Genomic DNA, 20045 nt, shown 5'->3' with positions numbered 1-20045 from the left:
ATCAAATATCGCTGTGATGATTGTACGCTCTGGTATCAATTATTTGGTGACAATAAAGTAAAGTAACAGAGCTGGGGCTTTTCTCTTTGGAGTGTAGAAGAATGAGAGGGGACTTGATAGAGATCTACAAGATTATGAGAGGCATAGATAGGTTGGATAGTCAGTACCTGTTTCCCAGGTCACCAATAGCAAACACCAGAGGGCATATGTACAAAATTAAGGGAGGGAAGTTAAGGGGAGACATCAGGGGTTAAGTTTTTTAAACAGAGGGTTGTGAGTGCCTGGAATGATGTACCAGGGATGGTGGTGGAGGCTAAAACATTAGAGGTATTTAAGAGCCTCTTGGACAGGCACATAGATGAAAGAAAAATAGATGCTTATGGGGTAGTGTGGGTTTAGTACTTCTTTTTGAGGATTATATGGGTCGGCACAACATGGAGGGCTGAAGGGCCTGTACTGTGCTGTAGTGTTCTATGGTTCTATGGTAATATGTAATCATAGGCAGCAACTCCTCTGCCATGATTATCCTTGACACTGGTACCCCACAAGGTTGAGTCCTTAGTCCCAAACTCTACTCCCTGTACCCCACATAATCAGATTCTGCTCTGATTCCATCGACAAGTTTGCATAGTGGGCTACATCTTAAGTAATGATGAGTCAGATACCAAAAAGAGCCAGAGAACATAGTAAATTAAAGTAATGTAAAGTAGATATATTATCAAAGTTTGCATACCATATACAATCTTGAGATTCATCTTTTTGTAGGCAGCCACAAAACAAATAAACACAGCGGAATCCATGAATCTTTAAGAAAAGAGGAAGGCAGCAGAAAGGAAATTATAGACCGGTTAGCCTGATGTTGGGGTCAGTTTTTAAGGATGAGGTAATGGAGTATTTAGTGATACAGGTGTTATGAATGTACCACAGCTCTGAGGGGCCGAAGGGTGTGGGGTAGCCCCCTCCTTTGTGAGAATCGCAAGATCACTGTTGATTTGGGTCAGGAGACCCAGGAAATGAGAGAGAGAGACATGCGGAATGTCTTGTCCCCCCCCCCCACCCCCCGGCGATATAAAGCTACGGGAAACGGCCATTATCTCTTGAAGACGGACTTGTGTATTACAATACTGTGCTACGTGGAAGCCCTCAGGCAAAGTGGGCTGGTTGAGGGAGGGATTGCATCACCCTCAACCTGATCGACATCTGAGACCCTGTGAGTCAGGATAAAAGAGGGTCTGTGGGAGCAGCCCCTTCAGACACACCAGAAGAAACGCTAGCGATCCCGTAATAGCGGAAGCCGGTGGGGAGGCCACGTGCGTTCGGATCCATTTGCCCCGGAACCGGTGCCCTTTACCATGGAAAAACGGCTTTCAGCTAACAATGGGGAAACCAACTCCCAACGACTCTCGAAGGATTGGCATCATAAACGGACTGGGCAAGTTTAACCCGTCTTTCTCTCAAACCCAAAACGCTGCAGCTTGAACGAACTAACAGTGACTTTTATATTTCCATCGGACAATACATTATCCCCTAGACAACGATAGAGCTGCTTCTTATTGATTATTATTATACCCGCGCTTTTAGATTTAGTATTGATGACGTATATTATCTGTATGTTTGCATTGATCTTATTTTTGTGTATCTTTATCAATAAATACTGTTAAAAATAGTACCATCAGACTTCAACGGGCCTCTCTATCTTTGCTGATGAGTGACCCAGTTACGGGGTTCATAACAACTTGGGATTCTCGTCTCAAGATTTGATACCAAATTAGAGGGCCAGTGAATCGGGCTTGTAATTCCAAATTTGGATCTGGTTACATGGGTATCCAGACGGGAAACCAGCGAAGATGGACGTGGGTGAATTTATAGAAAAGCCGACTCTGGGGGCGCTAGAGGCGGCCACCAAATCAGACTTGATAAATTTGGCGAAGGGGTTAAACCTCGTAGAGGTGAGGTTGTCAATGAAAAAGCGGGAGGTGCGAAGGGCAATAACTCAGTATTACATTGGGAAGAATGTGTTTGCAGCTGAGGTATTGGAAAATATTCCTGAAAAGGTACCAGCTAGTGGGTCGGCTCAGTTAGATTTGGAGAAATTAAGGTTGGAACATGCAATTAAGGTAAAGCAGCAGGAAAGAGCTGAGAAGGAGAAAGAGAGGAAGCATGTGCTCCAGCTAAAGGAGTTAGAGGTGAAACGGGAGCAGGAAAGAGCTGAGAAACAAAGAGAGCATGAAATTCAGTTAAAACAGCTGGAAGCAGCTGAGAAGGAGAAAGAGAGAGCCAAGGAGGAGAGAGAGTATGGGGAGGCAGAGAAACAAAGGAAACATGACTTGGAGATGGAGAAGTTAAGGCAAGGGCGAAGAGATCAAGGGTCAGACCGAGAGGAGCGGTTTAATGTTAGTCGAGAGTTGAGGTTAGTACCTCCATTTGAGGAGACGGATGTTGATAGTTATTTCTTGCTTTTTGAAAAGGTGGCAGTGAATCAGAAGTGGCCCAGAGATCAGTGGGTGGCGCTGTTACAAAGTGTATTAAAAGGGAAGGCACAGTGGGCATATACGCCGTTGTCCATGAAGGAGGAAGAGGAGGAGAGTTATGACAAAGTAAAGGCGGCCATTCTCCGGAGTTATGAGCTAGTACCTGAAGTGTATAGACAAAAGTTCAGAACTGTAAAAAAAAGGGTGGAATCAGACGTATACCGAGTTTGCCTATGAGAAGAGTGTGCTCTTGGACCGTTGGTGCACAGCAGAGATAGTGGAGGAGGATTATTGGCGTCTCAGGGAGTTAATTCTGATTGAGGAATTTAAAGGTTGTGATTTGGAGGATATCTGGATGTATTTGAATGAGAAGCCAAATAAGTCCATCACAGAATTTGCTAGGTTCGCAGATGAATATGCCCTAACCCACAAGACAAAGTTTTCCACGAATAAAAGTTCCCAGAGAGACCATGGGAGCGATAGAGAAAGCCTGCCGGCTGAGGCCGAGGTCCCGCCGGGAGCTAGTGGTAAGGTTGAGGGGGAAAGGCCAGACGTCCAGAGATTTCTGGGCTTGACCTGTTTTAATTGTGGAAAGGGGAGGCATATTGCATCTAGGTGCTTTGCTCCGAGGAAAGAGACAGGAAAAGGGAAAGCAGCAGTCCCTATCGGATGTGCCATGGTAATCAGTAAATCAACAAGAGAGCCCCAGGTAGACAGAGTACAAGAAGGGTCTGAGACTTGTCTGTCAAACGGAACCGTGTCTGTGAGGGAGGGAGACACACCAGTTCCAGTACGGATCTGGAGAGATACGGGGGCTGAGCTATCATTGATCAGCAGTAAGGTACTAGATTTTGGTTGCAAGATGGGAATGGTAGCTGTGAAAGGAATAAGCAAAGGGACAGAAATAGTGCCCTTATGTAAGGTCATTATGGATTGTGAGCTGGTGTCTGGACCAGTTGAAATAGGGGTGCGATCAGAATTCCCGAGAACTGACGCGGACGTCCTTCTTGGTAACGATTTAGCAGGTGGTAAGGTTTGGTCAGCAATGACAATGACAAGCCGGCTGGTGAGTGTTGCGGCCCCGCCCCTAGATTCCAAGATCTATCCCGCATGCGCGGTCACTCGCAGCATGTCGAGAGAGGCAGCTGAGAAAGGGAGCAGTTTAAATCCGGCCAGATCTGATTTGTCCGAGATGTTTTTACCGACCCTGTACCACAAGGGTTTAGAGGATGGTAAAAGGAAGAGTAGTAAAGTGAAAGAGGGTAAGGGAGAGGAGGTAGACCTGCCCTTAGCGAGGAGAAAATTGCTAGAGGCAGAAGATAAAGATGAGAAACAGCTAGAGCTGTTAAAAGGTCCAGTGTTGGACCTGGATGATCTGTCTGGATTGGCAGAACTGTTTGAAGAAGTTGAAAATGCTAGAGGTGTTCCCAATAATGAAATGAGGGCAGTCCTAGATGAAAAGGGTGCCCTTACCTTGAAGAGGTCTGCTGGGTTGGCAGATGAGGTTGTTTCAGCCCGCAGGGTTGAGTTTACTCCAGAAGGGTGTTGCCCAGAGAGTAGCTGGGAGAATCAGGGGAAATTAGAATTTGGACCGGGTACGGGTATTGAAAGCCTGAAAGAGGCAAATGTCCCATTTGAGTGTGTCCAAGATATGGATGCACGTGGTACTGAACCTAGTACTGGAGCTCAGAAAAAGTCTGAGGTATTTGATTCCGTTGAAAGAGAAGGCTTTCCTTGTGGGTCAGATAGACGTGGTTCACTGAAGAAAGGGTTAACCTTGGTAAAAGTGTGAAGTGAGAGTTCCCAGGTGTTTGTGCTCAACGGTGTGTTAAAAGTTAATGCGGAGACCAAAAGTGGGAAGATAAATATTATTATTGAAGGAAATGGGAAATATGTAGTTCCCAAATCGAGTGAAGAAAATTTAAAGCCTGCGGATTGCTTACAGATTGAGTTGGAAGATGACGGGGCCCCCCATGTTATTATTATTCTAGAGTGTGGTGTGAAAAGGCAGTATTTGAAATGCTGCTTGAACAAAGAGTTCGAACTGAAAACTAATAGCCTGAAAGGTCCTGAAGAGAGGGCTAGCAACCTGTGTAAAATTAAAGAATTGGGTGGAAATTCAGAAGATGGTCTAAGTTTGGGACACGGTGTTGATAAAATAACTCCTATGAAAGAAGCGGGCGAGAGCCTATTTCACCAGGGTACCCAAGCTCCCCACATGGGAACTAATTGGAAAAGAGGCGACGGTTAATGGGGACGCCATTTTTAAATAGCAAAAGCCGGTTTTACGGGATTTCGACAAAGCATGTGAATAATAAAGACAGCCCCATGGAAGCCTGCCTGTTAAGTTTGAAAGCAACAGAAAGATTAGTATTTGCATGAACTTTTGTAGATACACGTAAGCTAAGATCACAACTCCTTAGTTTTTGTTTGCTGAAGGAAAGAAATAAAAATAGGTGGTTATTAAATTGAAGTCTGATGCTACAAGACTTTAGTAAGGTACAAGATGTTAAGATATTAAAGGAAGTGATGCTGTAATCGTTAACTGTTTAGATGCTGAATTGAATGTATAACTGTATTACTCTGTAGTGAAAAGGAAAAGCTTTTGTATTGTGTTAGATTCTACAATCCTGTAAAACTCTGTACTACTTTGTTTTCACCGCTGGTGAAAACGCTTTGAAGAAAGGGGGTGTTATGAATGTATCACAGCTCTGAGGTAGCCCCCTCCTTTGTGAGAATCGCAAGATCACTATTGATTTGGGTCAGGAGACCCAGGGAATGAGAGAGAGACGTGCGGAATGTCTTGTCCCCCCGCCGATATAAAGCTACGGGAAACGGCCATTGTCTCTTGGAGACGGACTTGTGTATTACAATACTGTGCTCCGTGGAAGCCCTCAGGCAAAGTGGGCTGGTTGGTGGAGGGATTGCATCATCCGAACCTGATTGACATCTGAGACCCTGTGAGTCAGGATAAAAGAGGGTCTGTGGGAACAGCCCCTTCAGACGCACCAGAAGAAACGCTAGCGATCCCGTAATAGCGGAAGCCGGTGGGGAGGCCACGTGCATTCGGATCCATTTGCCCCGGAACCGGTGCCCTTTACCATGGAAAAACGGCTTTCAGCTAACAATGGGGAAACCAACTCCCAATGACTCTCGAAGGATTGGCATCATAAACGGACTGGGCAAGTTTAACCCATCTTTCTCTCAAACCCAAAATGCTGCAGCTTGAACAAACTAACAGTGACTTTTATATTTCCATCGGACAATACATTATCCCCTAGACAACGATAGAGCTGCTTCTTATTGATTATTATTATACCCGCGCTTTTAGATTTAGTATTGATGACATATATTATCTGTATGTTTGCATTGATCTTATTTTTGTGTATCTTTATCAATAAATACTGTTAAAAATAGTACCATCAGACTTCAACGGGCCTCTCTATCTTTGCTGGTAAGTGACCCAGTTACGGGGTTCATAACACAGGACAAGATAGGACAAAGTCAGCATGGGTTCCTTCAGGAAATTCCTGTTGGGATTCTTTGAGGACATTGCAAGTAGGGTAGATAAAGGGGAAGCAGTGAATGTTGTATATTTGGAATTTCAGAAGGCCTTTGACAAGGTGCCGTACATGAGGCTGCTTAGCAAGATAAGGGCCCATGGTATTACAGGAAAGTTACTGACATGGTTAGAGCGTTGGCTCATTGGTAGGAAGAAGCAAGTGGGAATAAAAAGATCCTTTTCTGGTTGGTTGCCAGCGACTAGTGGTGGTCTTTAGGGGTCAATGTTGGGACCACTTCTTTTTATGCTGTATATCAATGCTTTAGATGATGGAATAGATGGCTTTTTGCCAAGTTTGCAGATGATATGAAGGTTGGTGGAGGGGCAGGTAGTGTTGAGGAAACAGGTAGGATGCAGAAGGACTTAGACAGATTAGGAGAATGGGCAAGAAAGTGGCAAATGAAATACAATGTTAGAAAAAGCACAGTCATGCTTTTAGGTAGAATAAATGTGCTGATTATTTTCTAAATGGGGAGAAAACACAAAATTTGAGATGCAAATGATCTTGGGAGTCCTGGGTACAGGATGGCCTAAATATTAACTTGCAGGTAGAATCAGTGGTGAGGAAGGCAAATACAATGTTAACATTCATTTCAAGAGGTCTAGAATACAAGAGCAGGGATGTGATGCTGAGGCTTTATAAGGCACTAGTGAGGCCTCACCTTGAGTATTGTGAACAGTTTTGGGCTCCTCATCTAAGAAAAGATGAGCTGGCACTGGAGAGAGTTCAGAAGATGTTCACAAGGATGCCTCCAGGTATGAAAGGTTTATCATACGAGGAACATTTGACTGCTCTGGGTCTGTACTCACTGGAATTCAGAAGGTTGTGGGGAGGTGGGGGGGGGAATCTCATTGAAACCTTTCAAATGTTGAAAGCCTAGACAGAGTAGATGTGGAAAAGATGTGGAAAGACTTTCCCATGGTGGGAGAGTCTATGACAAGAGGGCACAGCCTCAGGATAGAGAGGCGGCCATTCAAAGCAGAGATGCGGAGAAATTTCTTTAGCCAGAGGGTGGTGAGTTTGTGGAATTTGTTACCAAAGGCAGCTTTGGAGGTCAGGTTGTTGGGTGTATTTAAGGCAGAGCCTGATAGGTTCTTGACTGGACACAGCATCAAAGGTTCCAAAGAGAAGGCCAGGGAGTGAGGCTGAGGAAGCAAAAAATAAAGGGTCAGCCATGATTGAATGGCAGAGCAGAGTCGATGGGCCAAATGGCCTAATTCTCCTCCTTTGCCTTGCATTCTTACTATGGTCTGAAAACCCCACTCCGCAAAGACTAACAGGCACGCAAAGTGCAAAAATAGAAGAACAAATCAAGCAAACAATAAAAAAGTAACAAAAACACAGAGAACATGAACGACAAAGTTCCTAAAAGCGAGCCCATGGCTTCAGAGCCCGTTCAGTACTGAGGTGAGTGAAGCCCATCCTGGAGCCCGATGGCTGCAGGACAACAACTGCTCCCAAATTTGGCACCACAGAACCCGAAACTCTTGCAGCTGCATCTCCAGCCTGATGGTAATAGTGAGAAGAAAGGGAGACAGGCTATATCCAGGCAGACAAGACAGGCTCAAGTGGACTCAGGTGGGATATGTTATGTAGTAAGGATTCCTGACAAAAACCTTCCTACAATATCCAACATCAGTAAAGTAAGTGTCATGATATGTGCTGTAACAGCAGAACCCATATGCGGAGGAAAGACAGGCACTATAGGTCTTTCTTTTTTTTTTGTAATTTATTTTTTATTGAAGTTCATCATCAAACAAAGGTTTCCATAAGATGTATTTCAGACGTTGTACATATATATCATATAATCATATATATCACAAATCTCCGCAAAGTATTTATCTGAGGTATACCCTTACAGAAAAGAGTGGGAAGAAAAAACAAGCAAAAGGAAAGAACTATGTACAAGTAGGGAGTGATCTTTTTTTTACAACAGATTCATTGATTTGTGAGAATAAAATCAGGCCTATGAGGCATTATGTAGTTAAACCATTTTTCCCAATATGAATCAAATTGTTCCAAATTGGATAAAATTCTCTTACGTTTGATTGGATTTAATCGCCCATTGACATTAAAAGAAATTAATTTTACCTTGTCCTTAGCCATCTGTATTTATCTGTCAACGTACCATTGAAATTAGAATAAAACTTAATCGATAAAACTTATAAAACTTAACTTACAGGTCTTCCTTGAGTCATCCCTGTATCTCACGTTACTCAAGAATCTCTTGCGTTATCTCTGATTTTGAGTTTTCACATCTCTCAAGTCAATCCTGGATCTTGAGTTCCCCCCAGTTCCTATTGAGTTGTCCCTGGATCTCAGGTCCTTGTCACGTTATCCCTGGATCTCAAATTCCTCGGGTCTCTCTGGAATTCCTCAGATCTCCCTTGAGTTGTCTTTGGATCTCTAGTTCCCGCAAGTTCCTCCTGAGTTGTCCCTGGATACCAGGTCTCTGTGATGTCGTCCCTGGATCATAGGAATTACTGCAGATCACTGGTGGTGGCTCAGCTAAGTGACGCTGCAAGACGTAACATTCTTAAATCTAGAACTCCCTGATTGGCACTAACTTAAATAATACAAGTAACATGGTATCGCCGACCCTATCCAAAAATGTTTTAATAGAAAACACCAAGTACCACATACAAAATGCTGGAGGAAGTCAACAGACCAGGCAGCATCTATGAAAAAGAGTACAGCCGACATTTTGGGTAGAGACACTTCATCAGGTCTGCAGAGTTTCTCCAGCATTGTGTGTGTGGTACTTGGATTCCAGCTTCTGCAGATTTTCTCCTGTTTGTGAGAAAACACCAGGAGACAACACTTCTAAGAGTAAGTTGCTTGAGAAAAAAAAAAGCACAAGGAACTCAAATGAACAATGACTCTCTTTAAACATCTAACCAATTCAGGTGCTCTTAAAAATCTTGGACCCCAACATTCTCTGACTCCCTGTACAAGCCTGAAGAGCACAATACAGTACCATACTCCCTATGATCGGCACCTGAAGGCACAAGGAGACCTGAAAACTCAAGATCCAGAGACAACTCGAGAGAGACCTGGGAAACTCGAGCGAGACCTGAGGAACTTGAGATTCAGGGACAATTCTTTCTAGAGGGACTTGATGGAACTTGAGAGCCAAACTCTCAAGCAAATCCTTGGGGTATTTGAGATCCAGACACAACTTGAGAGGGACCTGGGGAACCTCAAGACAGGGAGAACATTTTGTAAACCTCAGAAACCGGGAGAGCCATGAGAAACCTTGATGACCTTGAGAACTTTGAGGACCCTGAGAACTGGGGATGCTTATAACGGGGATATTTAGACCCATATAAAGCCTTGGGACCTGGAAAAATGCCTTGGAAGTAGACTAGAGAAACTCAGAATGTGGACTTAATAAACTCTGAACGTAGACTCAAGACACTTAGAGTGTAGACAAGATAAATTTAGAACGTGGACTCAGAATTTGGACCGGAGACACTCAGAAGGTGGACTTAAGAAACTTGAAACATAGATTTAGGACATGTTCTTGAGAGACTTGGAATGTGGACTTGAGAATAGATGGATTCTCATAAAACACTCTAAGTTTAGCAGGGTACGAAGTTTGAAATCTAATCTTATTTTGCTTTAGTACTTGCTTTACTTCAGAGTATTCTTTACGTTTCTGGAGGACCGTGGGGGGGGGTAATCTTGGTCAAAATATATTAATTTATCCTCTAAAAACATTCCCTTCTTACCCCAGGCCCTTCATAGAATCTCTGCCTCGCTGCTGTACCGAAGGAATTTAATTATAATTGAGCGTGGCTTTCTATCCTGGGTAGGTTTCAGGTCGAGCGCGCAGTGGGCTCTTTCGACTTTCAGCTCCATAGTCGGGGGAAGATCCAGCACGTCCCGCAGTAACTTTCCAACAAATTCCGTCATAGACGAGTCCTCCATGAAAAAACGATCACTCCCTACTTGTACGTAGTTCTTTCCTTTTGCTTGTTTTTTTTCTTTCCACTCGTTTCTATAAGTGTATACCTCAGATAAATACTTTGTGGAGATTTGTGATATATATGATTATATGATATATATGTACAATGTCTGAAATACATCTCATGGAAATGTTTGATGATGAACTTCAATAAAAAAATAAATTACAAAAAGAGAATAGATGGGTTCTGAGCTGAAGCTGACCAATGCCAAAATGCCATTCATCAAGCTCCTCTGGCTTTTGCACAGGGAGAAGATGCTGAAGATCGAAAAGGCCAAATCCTGAGACTTCAGAGCAGCGTTGCCTCCACTGCTGTCAGAACCCTGAACCAATCCCCTCTTCCACATCCCCCTCCCGATGCTGCTGCCATGATCTCTGCCCCTTCCTTTACCGTTGCTTTATAATTTCTTTTCACACAAACTTGCATTAGTCCCTCTGCACCATTCTGTTGCTGTACCTATAATTGTATTCACCAGATTTTTTACTGTGCACCCTGTTTGCTCTGAGCTCCACTTGAGCAAGGAGTTTCATTCTACCTTTGTGTAAGTGACAATAAATCACTTTGATCTAATAAATCCGAAATCTAATTATAACTGGTGATTCAACAATTTTGGGCATCCAGACGAACTCGCTTGATGAGTCAGGGAACAGCATGGTCACAGCAGTGAAAACAAAGCAAAATTTAAACTGCTTTTGCTGTAAATCTGAATTGAAACAGAAAATACTGGAAACACTCAGCAGGTCAGGTAGTGTCTGTGGGGAGAGAAGCCCTTTAATGTGAGGTAATGAATTCTGGTACTAGCAGGGCATATTTATTTTAATTAGAGACAACAGACCTTTCTGGCCTAAGGGGCCAGGGCTGCCCAGTTAAAACCATGTGACCAATTTGCCTACGAGCCGACATTTTTTTGGGATGTGGGAGGAAACCGGAACACCCCGAGGAAACCCATGTGGTCACAGAGAGAATGTACAAAGTCCTACAGACAACGGCGGAACAGAACCTGTGTCGCTGGTGCTACGGTAGCAGTGCTCTGACCGCTACAACTCTGTATCTCCTCCCCCTGGCAAGGACAACACACAGAACGCTGGTGGAGTTCAGCAGGTCAAACAGCATCTATGGAGAGAAATAAACCGCTGACATTTCAGAATGAGACACTTCGTCAGGACAAGGACCCATGGAGTGTTGGTGTTGGGGTGCAGGCCCATCCCTCTCTGAAAATGGTGCCAGTGGTGGATAGGGTGGTGAAAGAAGGGACTCGCTCAGCACACGCAAAATGTTGGAGGAACTCAGCAGGTCGGGCAGCATCTATGGAACAAACTACAGTTGATGTTTCAGGCCGAGACCCTTCAGCAGGACTCTATTGGAGAGCAGTCCTGCTGAAGGGTTTCATCCCAAGATGTCCATAGAAGCTGCCTGGCCTACTGAGTTCCTCCAGTGTTTTGTGCATGTTGCTCGGATTTCCAGCATCTGCAGATTTTCTCCTGTTTGTGAAGGGACTCTTGCCTTCATACTGCAATCAAGAGTTGGGATGTTACAACTCTACAAAGTATGGCTTGGGCTGTCCAACAGTTCTGGTGCAGAAGGGATTTACCAAGATGTTGTCCAGAAAGAAGAGATTTGCTTGTAAGGAGAGATTAGAGTTGTTGTTGTTATTCCGCTCTGTGCCCTGTGGTGCATCAGGCAGCAAATCTGCCATTCCTTTATCATTTTTGACTTTTTGTTTCACGAGGCCGAGTTGCTAGCACGACACTCAATACAGTCCGGATGGAAGGCACGCAAGAGAGTGGCCAGATTCAAACTGGGGACCACTTGCTTCAAAGACCATTGTGGATGCCACTACACCAACTCCTGGCTGAAGAGATTAGAGAGGTTGGCTTTATTCTCATTGGAATTTAGGAGGCAAATTTATTAAACTGTCAGGGGGCGTAGACAAGTCAGGCAAACAGCATCTTTTTCGTAGGGGTAGGGAGAGAATGTTTAAGGCGAGAAGGAAAAAATTAAAAATTTAAAGGAAGTCTGAGAAGCAATGGAACAAACAGCCAGAAGAAGTGTTGGAGGCAGCTACAATGAGAGATAGTTGGATGGATACTTGGAAAAGTTCAAGAGGAATATTGGTTTAAAATGGGCAAGTGGGATTAGTATGGGTAGGCATCAGTCAGTATGAATGAGTAGGGCTGAAGTGCCAGTTTCTGCGTAGTAAGCACATTAACTCTAGGAGAAGCTCCCGTTCTCGGTTTTATTTATCATCACAGCGTCGACCCACTCTTGGTAGAGGGCAATCAAAAGTCTTCCAAATGGAAATTTTGGGATTACGCTGGGGAGATTTTTACACCCCTGTCACGGTGTAAAATCTATATCAAACATAGGAAGAGAGGCTGGAATAAGTCTCTCAGCCATCATGACTGCTCTACCCACCTGGAGTGTTGTCTTTGAGTCAGGGTACTACAGAACAGAAACAGGGCCTTTGGCCCATTCAGTCTATGTCAAGATAGTCTTCTGCCTAGTCCCATCGACCTGTACCCAGAGCAAGGCCCTCCAGACCCCTCACTCCCATGTTCTTCTGCCTAGTCCCATCGACCTGTACCCAGAGCAAGGCCCTCCAGACCCCTCACTCCCATGATCTTCTGCCTAGTCCCATCGACCTGTACCCAGAGCAAGGCCCTCCAGACCCCTCACACCCATGATCTTCTGCCTAGTCCCATTGACCTGTACCCAGAGCAAGGCCCTCCAGACCCCTCACACCCATGATCTTCTGCCTAGTCCCATCGACCTGTACCCAGAGCAAGGCCCTCCATACCCCTCACACCCATGATCTTCTGCCTAGTCCCATCGACCTGTACCCAGAGCAAGGCCCTCCAGACCCCTCACACCCATGATCTTCTGCCTAGTCCCATCGACCTGTACCCAGAGCAAGGCCCTCCATACCCCTCACACCCATGATCTTCTGCCTAGTCCCATCGACCTGTACCCAGAGCAAGGCCCTCCATACCCCTCACACCCATGATCTTCTGCCTAGTCCCATCGACCTGTACCCAGAGCAAGGCCCTCCAGACCCCTCACACCCATGATCTTCTGCCTAGTCCCATCGACCTGTACCCAGAGCAAGGCCCTCCATACCTCTCACACCCATGATCTTCTGCCTAGTCCCATCGACCTGTACCCAGAGCAAGGCCCTCCAGACCCCTCACACCTATGATCTTCTGCCTAGTCCCATCGACCTGTACCCAGAGCAAGGCCCTCCATACCCCTCACACCCATGATCTTCTGCCTAGTCCCATCGACCTGTACCCAGAGCAAGGCCCTCCAGACCCCTCACACCCACGTAGTTCTCTTAAACTTTACAATTGAACACACTGGAAGTTTGTCTAAAACTTGCACCTGCGGGGGAAATTCTTCACTCTGAGTGAAGAAGTTCACCCTCATAGTTCCCTTAAACATTTGAGCTTTCACCTTAAACCTATGACCTCTATTTATGGTCTCACCCAACCTGAAGGGAAAAATCCTGCAGGCTTTCATTGTTTTGTACTCCTCTAAAAGATCCGCCCCCCCCACCTCATTCACCCATGCTTCAGGCAATAGAGACTTCACCTATATAACCTTTCGCTATAACTCAGGTTTGAGTCTAGTTTTGGTCACTCACTTATCGGGAAGGCATTATTTCACTGGAAAGAGTGTGGAGAAGATTTATTGGGATTCTGCCAGACCTCGAGGGAATGAGTTACAGGGGGAATTGGGCAGGCTGAGATTTTATTCTTTGGAAACTAAGTGGTGACTTTATAGAGGTGCATACATTTGTGAGGGGCATAGATAGGGTGAGTACATATAGTCTCTTTCACAGGGAAGGGGCATTGGTTAAAGTGAGCGCTGAATCATTTAAAAGGACTCCGAGGGGAAACTTCATGCAGAGACTGACAACATCTAAAGGACACTTGGGTAAGTCCATGGGTGGGGCATAAGAGCTAAAAGTGGATAGAGCAGACTAACTTGTGGGGCGCTATGATCAGCATGAGCAAGTTGGGCTGAAGGGCCTGTCTGCTGTGGGTGGGTGGGAGAGGGAGGGAGGAAAGGCTTGCTTGTGCTGTTCTGCTGATTATTGTGCCGTTACCATAACAAGCCGTGATGGATCTGGATAGGTTGCATTCGATGGTGCACCAGAAAGTTGGCGAGAGTCAAAGGGGAGGTTTCTTTAGCCTCCGACCCAGGCAGCAGAAGTGAATGAAGAATCACACAGGATCCAGGTCCATTTCAAAACTCTAGCAGTCAGTCACAGGGAGAACGTGCAAATTCCTCACGCAGACAGTGCAGAGGTCAGGATCGAACCTGGATCTCTGGAGCTGAGAGACATCAGCTCAACACGGTGGATACGGAGGCTTCAGTGAGAGGGCGGGATGTTTTTCCTTCTATTATTGTGTACTGCATTGTACTGCTGCTGCAAAGTTAACAAATTTCACGACATATGCCGGTGATATTAAACCTGATTCTGATCCTGATTTACCAGGATGCTGTCCGGATTGGAGAACATGTCTTACGATGGAAGGCTGAGCTTGCTAGGGCTTTTCTCTTTGTAGTGAAGGAGGACGAGATGTGACTTGTTAGGGGTTTGTAAAATTATGAGAGGCATAGATAGGGAGGACGGCTGGCACCAATTTCCCGAGAGGACAATACCAGAGGACATCTGTTTAAGGTGAATGGAGGAAAGTTTAGGGAAGGTGTCAGAGGTAAGTAGGTGTGTGGAACACTCTGCCAGGGTTCGTACTAAAACAGGGGCACTTAAAAGTCTCTGAGATAAGCCCATGGATATGAGAATAATGCTTATGGCTGTCTAAAATGCCCTTGCCACCATTGAGCACATTTACAAGGAGAGGTGCCATAAGAACGCAGCGTCAAGGACTCCCACCATCCAAGCCTGCCATTGGAACAGAGGCACAGGAGCTTCAGAACCCACAGCGCCAGGTTCAGGAACAGCTGTTACCCCTCAGCAACAGGTTCGTGAATGAGTGTGGACAACTTCCCTCACCTCAGCTCTGAACCGATCACTGAACGCAACTTGCTTTTTTTTGTATTGCACAGTTTGTCTTCCTTCGCACATCGGTCGCTCGTGTGTGGTTTTTCATAGATTCCATTGCAGCTCTGCTGTGAGTGAGGGTGACGTAGACGTCCTTTGGTCTGGTATGGGTGACGCTCACCACACTCCCAATTTCACAGTCTTGGAGGTAGAAAAATGGCCACTGAGACCACAGAAGTGGAGTGTGGGCAGGTCTCATCACACAAAGCCAATTTCCCAGTTTGTAAAGTAAGATCTGACTGTTTCTCCATTGTGCAGTTATACAGGTCTACATTTACAACTCTACATTTGCTTTTGCCTAGGCCACCTCCAACAACAGAATCTAGGGCAGAGGTTCCCAACCTTGGGTCCACGGACCCCTTGGTTAATGGTGGGGGTCCATGGCATAAAAGAGGCTGTGGACCCCTGGTCTGGGGAGACACTGATGGGAATGTTGGGAGGATAAAATGAGCTAGGGATAGGATGCACAAAACAATTGGGGGCTTGATGGCTGGCACAGGATCAATTGGTCTTTCTGTGCTGTACCTGTCTATGATTGGGATGCTGCCGCCATGGAATCACAGAGAGGCACAGACAGACAGACAGACAGACAGACTTACTTCATTGATCCCAAAACCCAATTTCCCTCGGAATCAATTAAGTATGTCTATCTGTCTGTCTGTAACTCTCTGTGATTCTATGGTCACAGCCTCCCAAACAAAAATTGACCTATCTGTGCTTACTCTCTGAATTCTGTTGCTTATCCAACTCCTAATCAGTCCATTCTTTACCCCACTAATGAGCACTTTAATTGTGTTTGCTGATGCACTATCAAAGTCCTTCTGAAAGGCTCCACCCTCATCGATTCTGCTCATTACTATTTCAGCAATCTCTCCCACTACAGTCAAATGTGATACCCCACTCAAACATCTCCCTCATCTTAGCATTACTTTCCAAGTTGCCTTTTTTCTCACTTCCTGACCAGGGGGAAAATAAAATTGCAGGTGTTGAAAATTGAAACAGAAACAGAGAAAGTTCTGACATATCACGTCAGGGGCTGGAAAAATGAGAAGTATGTGTGCAACTTGTAGAAAATAAGGTGGGGTGGGGAGAGATGCCAGTAAGAGTGTGCGAGAAGGGAGAGTGATGGCTGTAACTGATTGCAGACCAACGTCAACAAGGAAACAATCACTTTATAAATCACTATATGCACATCTATACTCACATCCTTCTACAGATATGCAGTAGAGAGCATCCTAACATGCCCCAAGACTGCATGGTACAGAAATGGCACTGTGGCAGACGGAAAGGCTTTACAACAGGTGGTCAAAATTGCCCAATGCATCACAGGCACCTGCCTATCCACCATCAAGGACATATATACCAAAAAGAGCCCAAAAAGGGCCAATAACATCATGACGGATTCCACCCACCTTGCTCATGGACTGTTTGTCCCACTCCCATCAGGAAGGAGCCTATGTTACACCCACGCCAGGATTGCCCACACAGTAACTGTTACTTTCCCCAAGCAATAAGGCTGATCCATTCCTCCACCCACTAACTCACACCTCCACACCCCCCACCACCACTACTTTATCATTTCCTGTCAGTTCAAAGTTAATTTTTATCAAAGTATATACAACCCTGCGATTCTTCTTGCAGGCATACTCAATAAATCCATAGAAAAATAACCGTAATAAAATCAATGGAAGACTGCACCAACTGGGGCGCCTTATCTACAGATACTCCTGTCCCTAGCGTCACTTTATGGACATGCAATCAACCTATGTATATAAGCTATTTGATTATTTATATTTATGGTGTTTTTTTGTGCTGCATTGGATCTAGAGTAACATTTCCATTTGAGTTGCAGCTGATTAGATATTTGTATTAAAGAGTAGGTGTACCTAATAAAGTGGCCATTGAGTGTGTATACTGTATTTAGAGTGCATACAGCATATAAACTAGTACAGATAGAGAGCAAAAGCACTCAGTTGGGTAGTGTTCACAGGTTTATGAAATCTGATGGCAAAGGGAAAAGAGCTGTTCTAAAACTGTTGAACCGCTTCCCCGATGATAGTAATGAGAAGACAGCATGTGTTAGTTGGTGGCTTGAGGCATCACATTCAGTGCTGAGGAGGCTAGTGCCCATGATGGAGGTAGCTGAGTTTACAACCCTCTGCAGCTTTTTATCAGATCCCAGGCATTGGCCTCGGACCAATCCATAGTATATACTGAAGCAGAATGCTGTTCCGCAGTCTATCTAGAAATTTGCTGGAGTCATTGGTGACCTACCAAATTGAACATAGAACATAGAACAGTACAGCACAGGAAGAGGCCCTTTGGCCCACAATGTTATGCTGATTCAAATAAATTTGTAATCAAATGAGCAACTAAACCCCAGGGCTATGTGCTCAATTCACTGCTGTTCACTCTGCTGACCCATGACTGTGCAGCAATACACAGCTGGAATTGCATCATCAAGTTCACTGATGACACAACTGCGGTGGGTCTCATCAGCAAGAAGGATGAGTTGGCACGCAGAGAGGAGGTGAAGAGGCTAACAGACTGGTGCAGGGCCAACAACCTGTCTCTGAATGTGAACAAAACAAAAGAGACGGTTGTTGACTTCAGGAGAGCAGAGAGCGACCATTCTCCATTGAACATTGATGGGTCCTCCGTTGAGATCATTAAGAACACCAAATTTCTTGGTGTACACCTGGCAGAGAATCTCACCTGGTCCCTCAACACCAGCTCATAGCCAAGAATGCCCAGCAGTGTCTCTACTTTCTGCGAAGGCTGAGGAAAGTCCATCTCCCACCCCCCATCCTCATCACATTCTACAGGGGTTGTATTGAGAGCATCCTGAGTATCTGCATCACTGCCTGGTTCAGAAATTGCAACATCTCGGATCGCAAGACCCTGCAGTGGATAGTGAGGTCAGCTGAGAAGATCATCGGGGTCTCTCTTCCTACTATTACAAACATTTACACCACATGCTGCATCCGCAAAGATAACAGCATTATGAAAGACCCCTCACACTCCTCACACTAACTCTTCTCCCTCCTGCCATCTGGGAAAGGTACTGAAGCATTCAGGCTGTCACATCCAAACAGTGCAACAGTTTCTTTCACCAAGCCATCAGACTCCTCAATACTGAGAGTCTAGACTGACATCTACATAATTTGTTATTATATTGTAATTTGTCCTTTACTGCACCTATTGTCTTGTTTATTAATTTTTGTACTGCCGTGTATGCACTTTATGTAGTTCTGTGCAGGTCTGTAGTCTAGTGCAGTTTTTATGTTGTTTTACCTAGTCTAGTGTAGCCTTGTGCTGTCTCACATAGTTTAGTGTGGTTTTTTCATGTATCACCAGGGTCCTGGAGGAACGTTGTTTTGTTTTTACTGTGTACTGTACCAGCAGTCTATGGTCGAAATGACAATAAACGACTTGACTTGAAAAATCTTGCCTCACACATTTCCGTTAAAATTACCTCCTCTCACTTTAAATACATGACCTCTGATGCTAGACATTTCAGCCCTGGAAGATCTGTTTGCTCTATCTATAATCTTCCAGACTTACATCTGATCACTCCTCAGCCTCCAGAGAAAACAACCCAAATTTGTCCAACCTCGTTCATGCCTCCAATCCAGGCAGCATCCTGGTGAACCTCTCCTGCACCTTCTGCAGAGCCTCAACACCCTTCCTATAATGGGGTGGCCAGAACTGCATGCAATGAAATGTCCTCACACTCCTTCCCTCCCTTCCCTTCTCACTTTTCTGCAACCTAAAGCTTGTTTGTTTTTACATAAAAACAAGAGATCTGCAGATGTTGGCTGTCTTGAGCAGCACACACAAGATGCTTGAGGGACTCAGGAAGTCAGAGAGCACCCATGGAGGGGAATAAATCATCGGGCTGAGACCTTTCTTCAGCCAGAAGCTCCATCCTCTCACTCCAGCTTCTCCTGCTGGCTTCTTTGCCTTTCTTTTCCAGTCTTCATGACGGATCTCAGCCTGAAATATTGACTCTTTCACTCCATAGATGCAGCCTGACCTGCCATATTCCTCCAGTGTTTTGTGTTGCTCATGTTTTTTTTCCGTGTTCCTGCTGTGATAACGGGACTTTGACACAAATTGTAGACTTGCTTTCCTCTCCGCTAGCACTGCCTGATCTGCTGAGTGCTTCTTGCAGGTTCTCTTTCTGTTACCAATTCCATAATGATAGATTTCCCCGCTCTTGGTGTCAGACCAACTGTTCTGTATTCCTTGTTCAAAGTTCAAAGTAAAATTTGTTATCAGAGTACATGCATGTCAGCGCATACAAGCCTGAGCTTCTATATCAGCAGATATACTTAGCAAATCTATAGAATAGTAACTGTAAGTAGGATCAATGAACACCAGACTGTGCAAATGCATATATAAATAAATAGCAATAGATAATAAACATGAAATACCAAGATAAGAGTCCATAAATGAGTGTTGACACTCCCTTTTGTTCATGAGCCTGATGGTTGAAGCGTAGTAAGTGTTCTTGAAGCTGGCGTTGTGAGTCCTGAGTCACCTCTACCCGATGGCAGCAGTGAGAAAAGAGCATGGCCTGGTTGGTGAGGATCTTTGATGATGGATGTTGCTTTTCTGTGGCAATGTTTCACATAGGTGTGCTCAGTGGTTGGGAGAGTTTTATCTGTGAGGTACTGGTCTGAATCCACTATCTTTTGTAGGATTTCCTTCAAACCCCTCTCTCACTCCTTCCTTTCTTACTTACAGTAAGTCCCTGATAATCCAGCACCCTCAGGACTTTCATGGTGCTGGATTGGCTGATCTTCCAGCTTATAGGATGCTACACACTTTGATTCCCTGTGTATGTTACAGTGCAGCTTAATAAAGTCAAAGTCAAAATGAACATTGAGTTTATTGTCACATGCGCAGGTACGTGTTTGGAAGTGTGCAATGAAAAGCTTGCAGCACCATCATAGATGCGTAGCATCTGAGACAT

This window comes from Hypanus sabinus, chromosome 5 (genome assembly GCF_030144855.1).
Source record: "Hypanus sabinus isolate sHypSab1 chromosome 5, sHypSab1.hap1, whole genome shotgun sequence".
NCBI classification, from domain to species: Eukaryota; Metazoa; Chordata; class Chondrichthyes; order Myliobatiformes; family Dasyatidae; genus Hypanus; species Hypanus sabinus.
The sequence above is the reverse complement of the archived record's forward strand: the minus strand, read 5'-3'. Positions refer to the sequence as shown.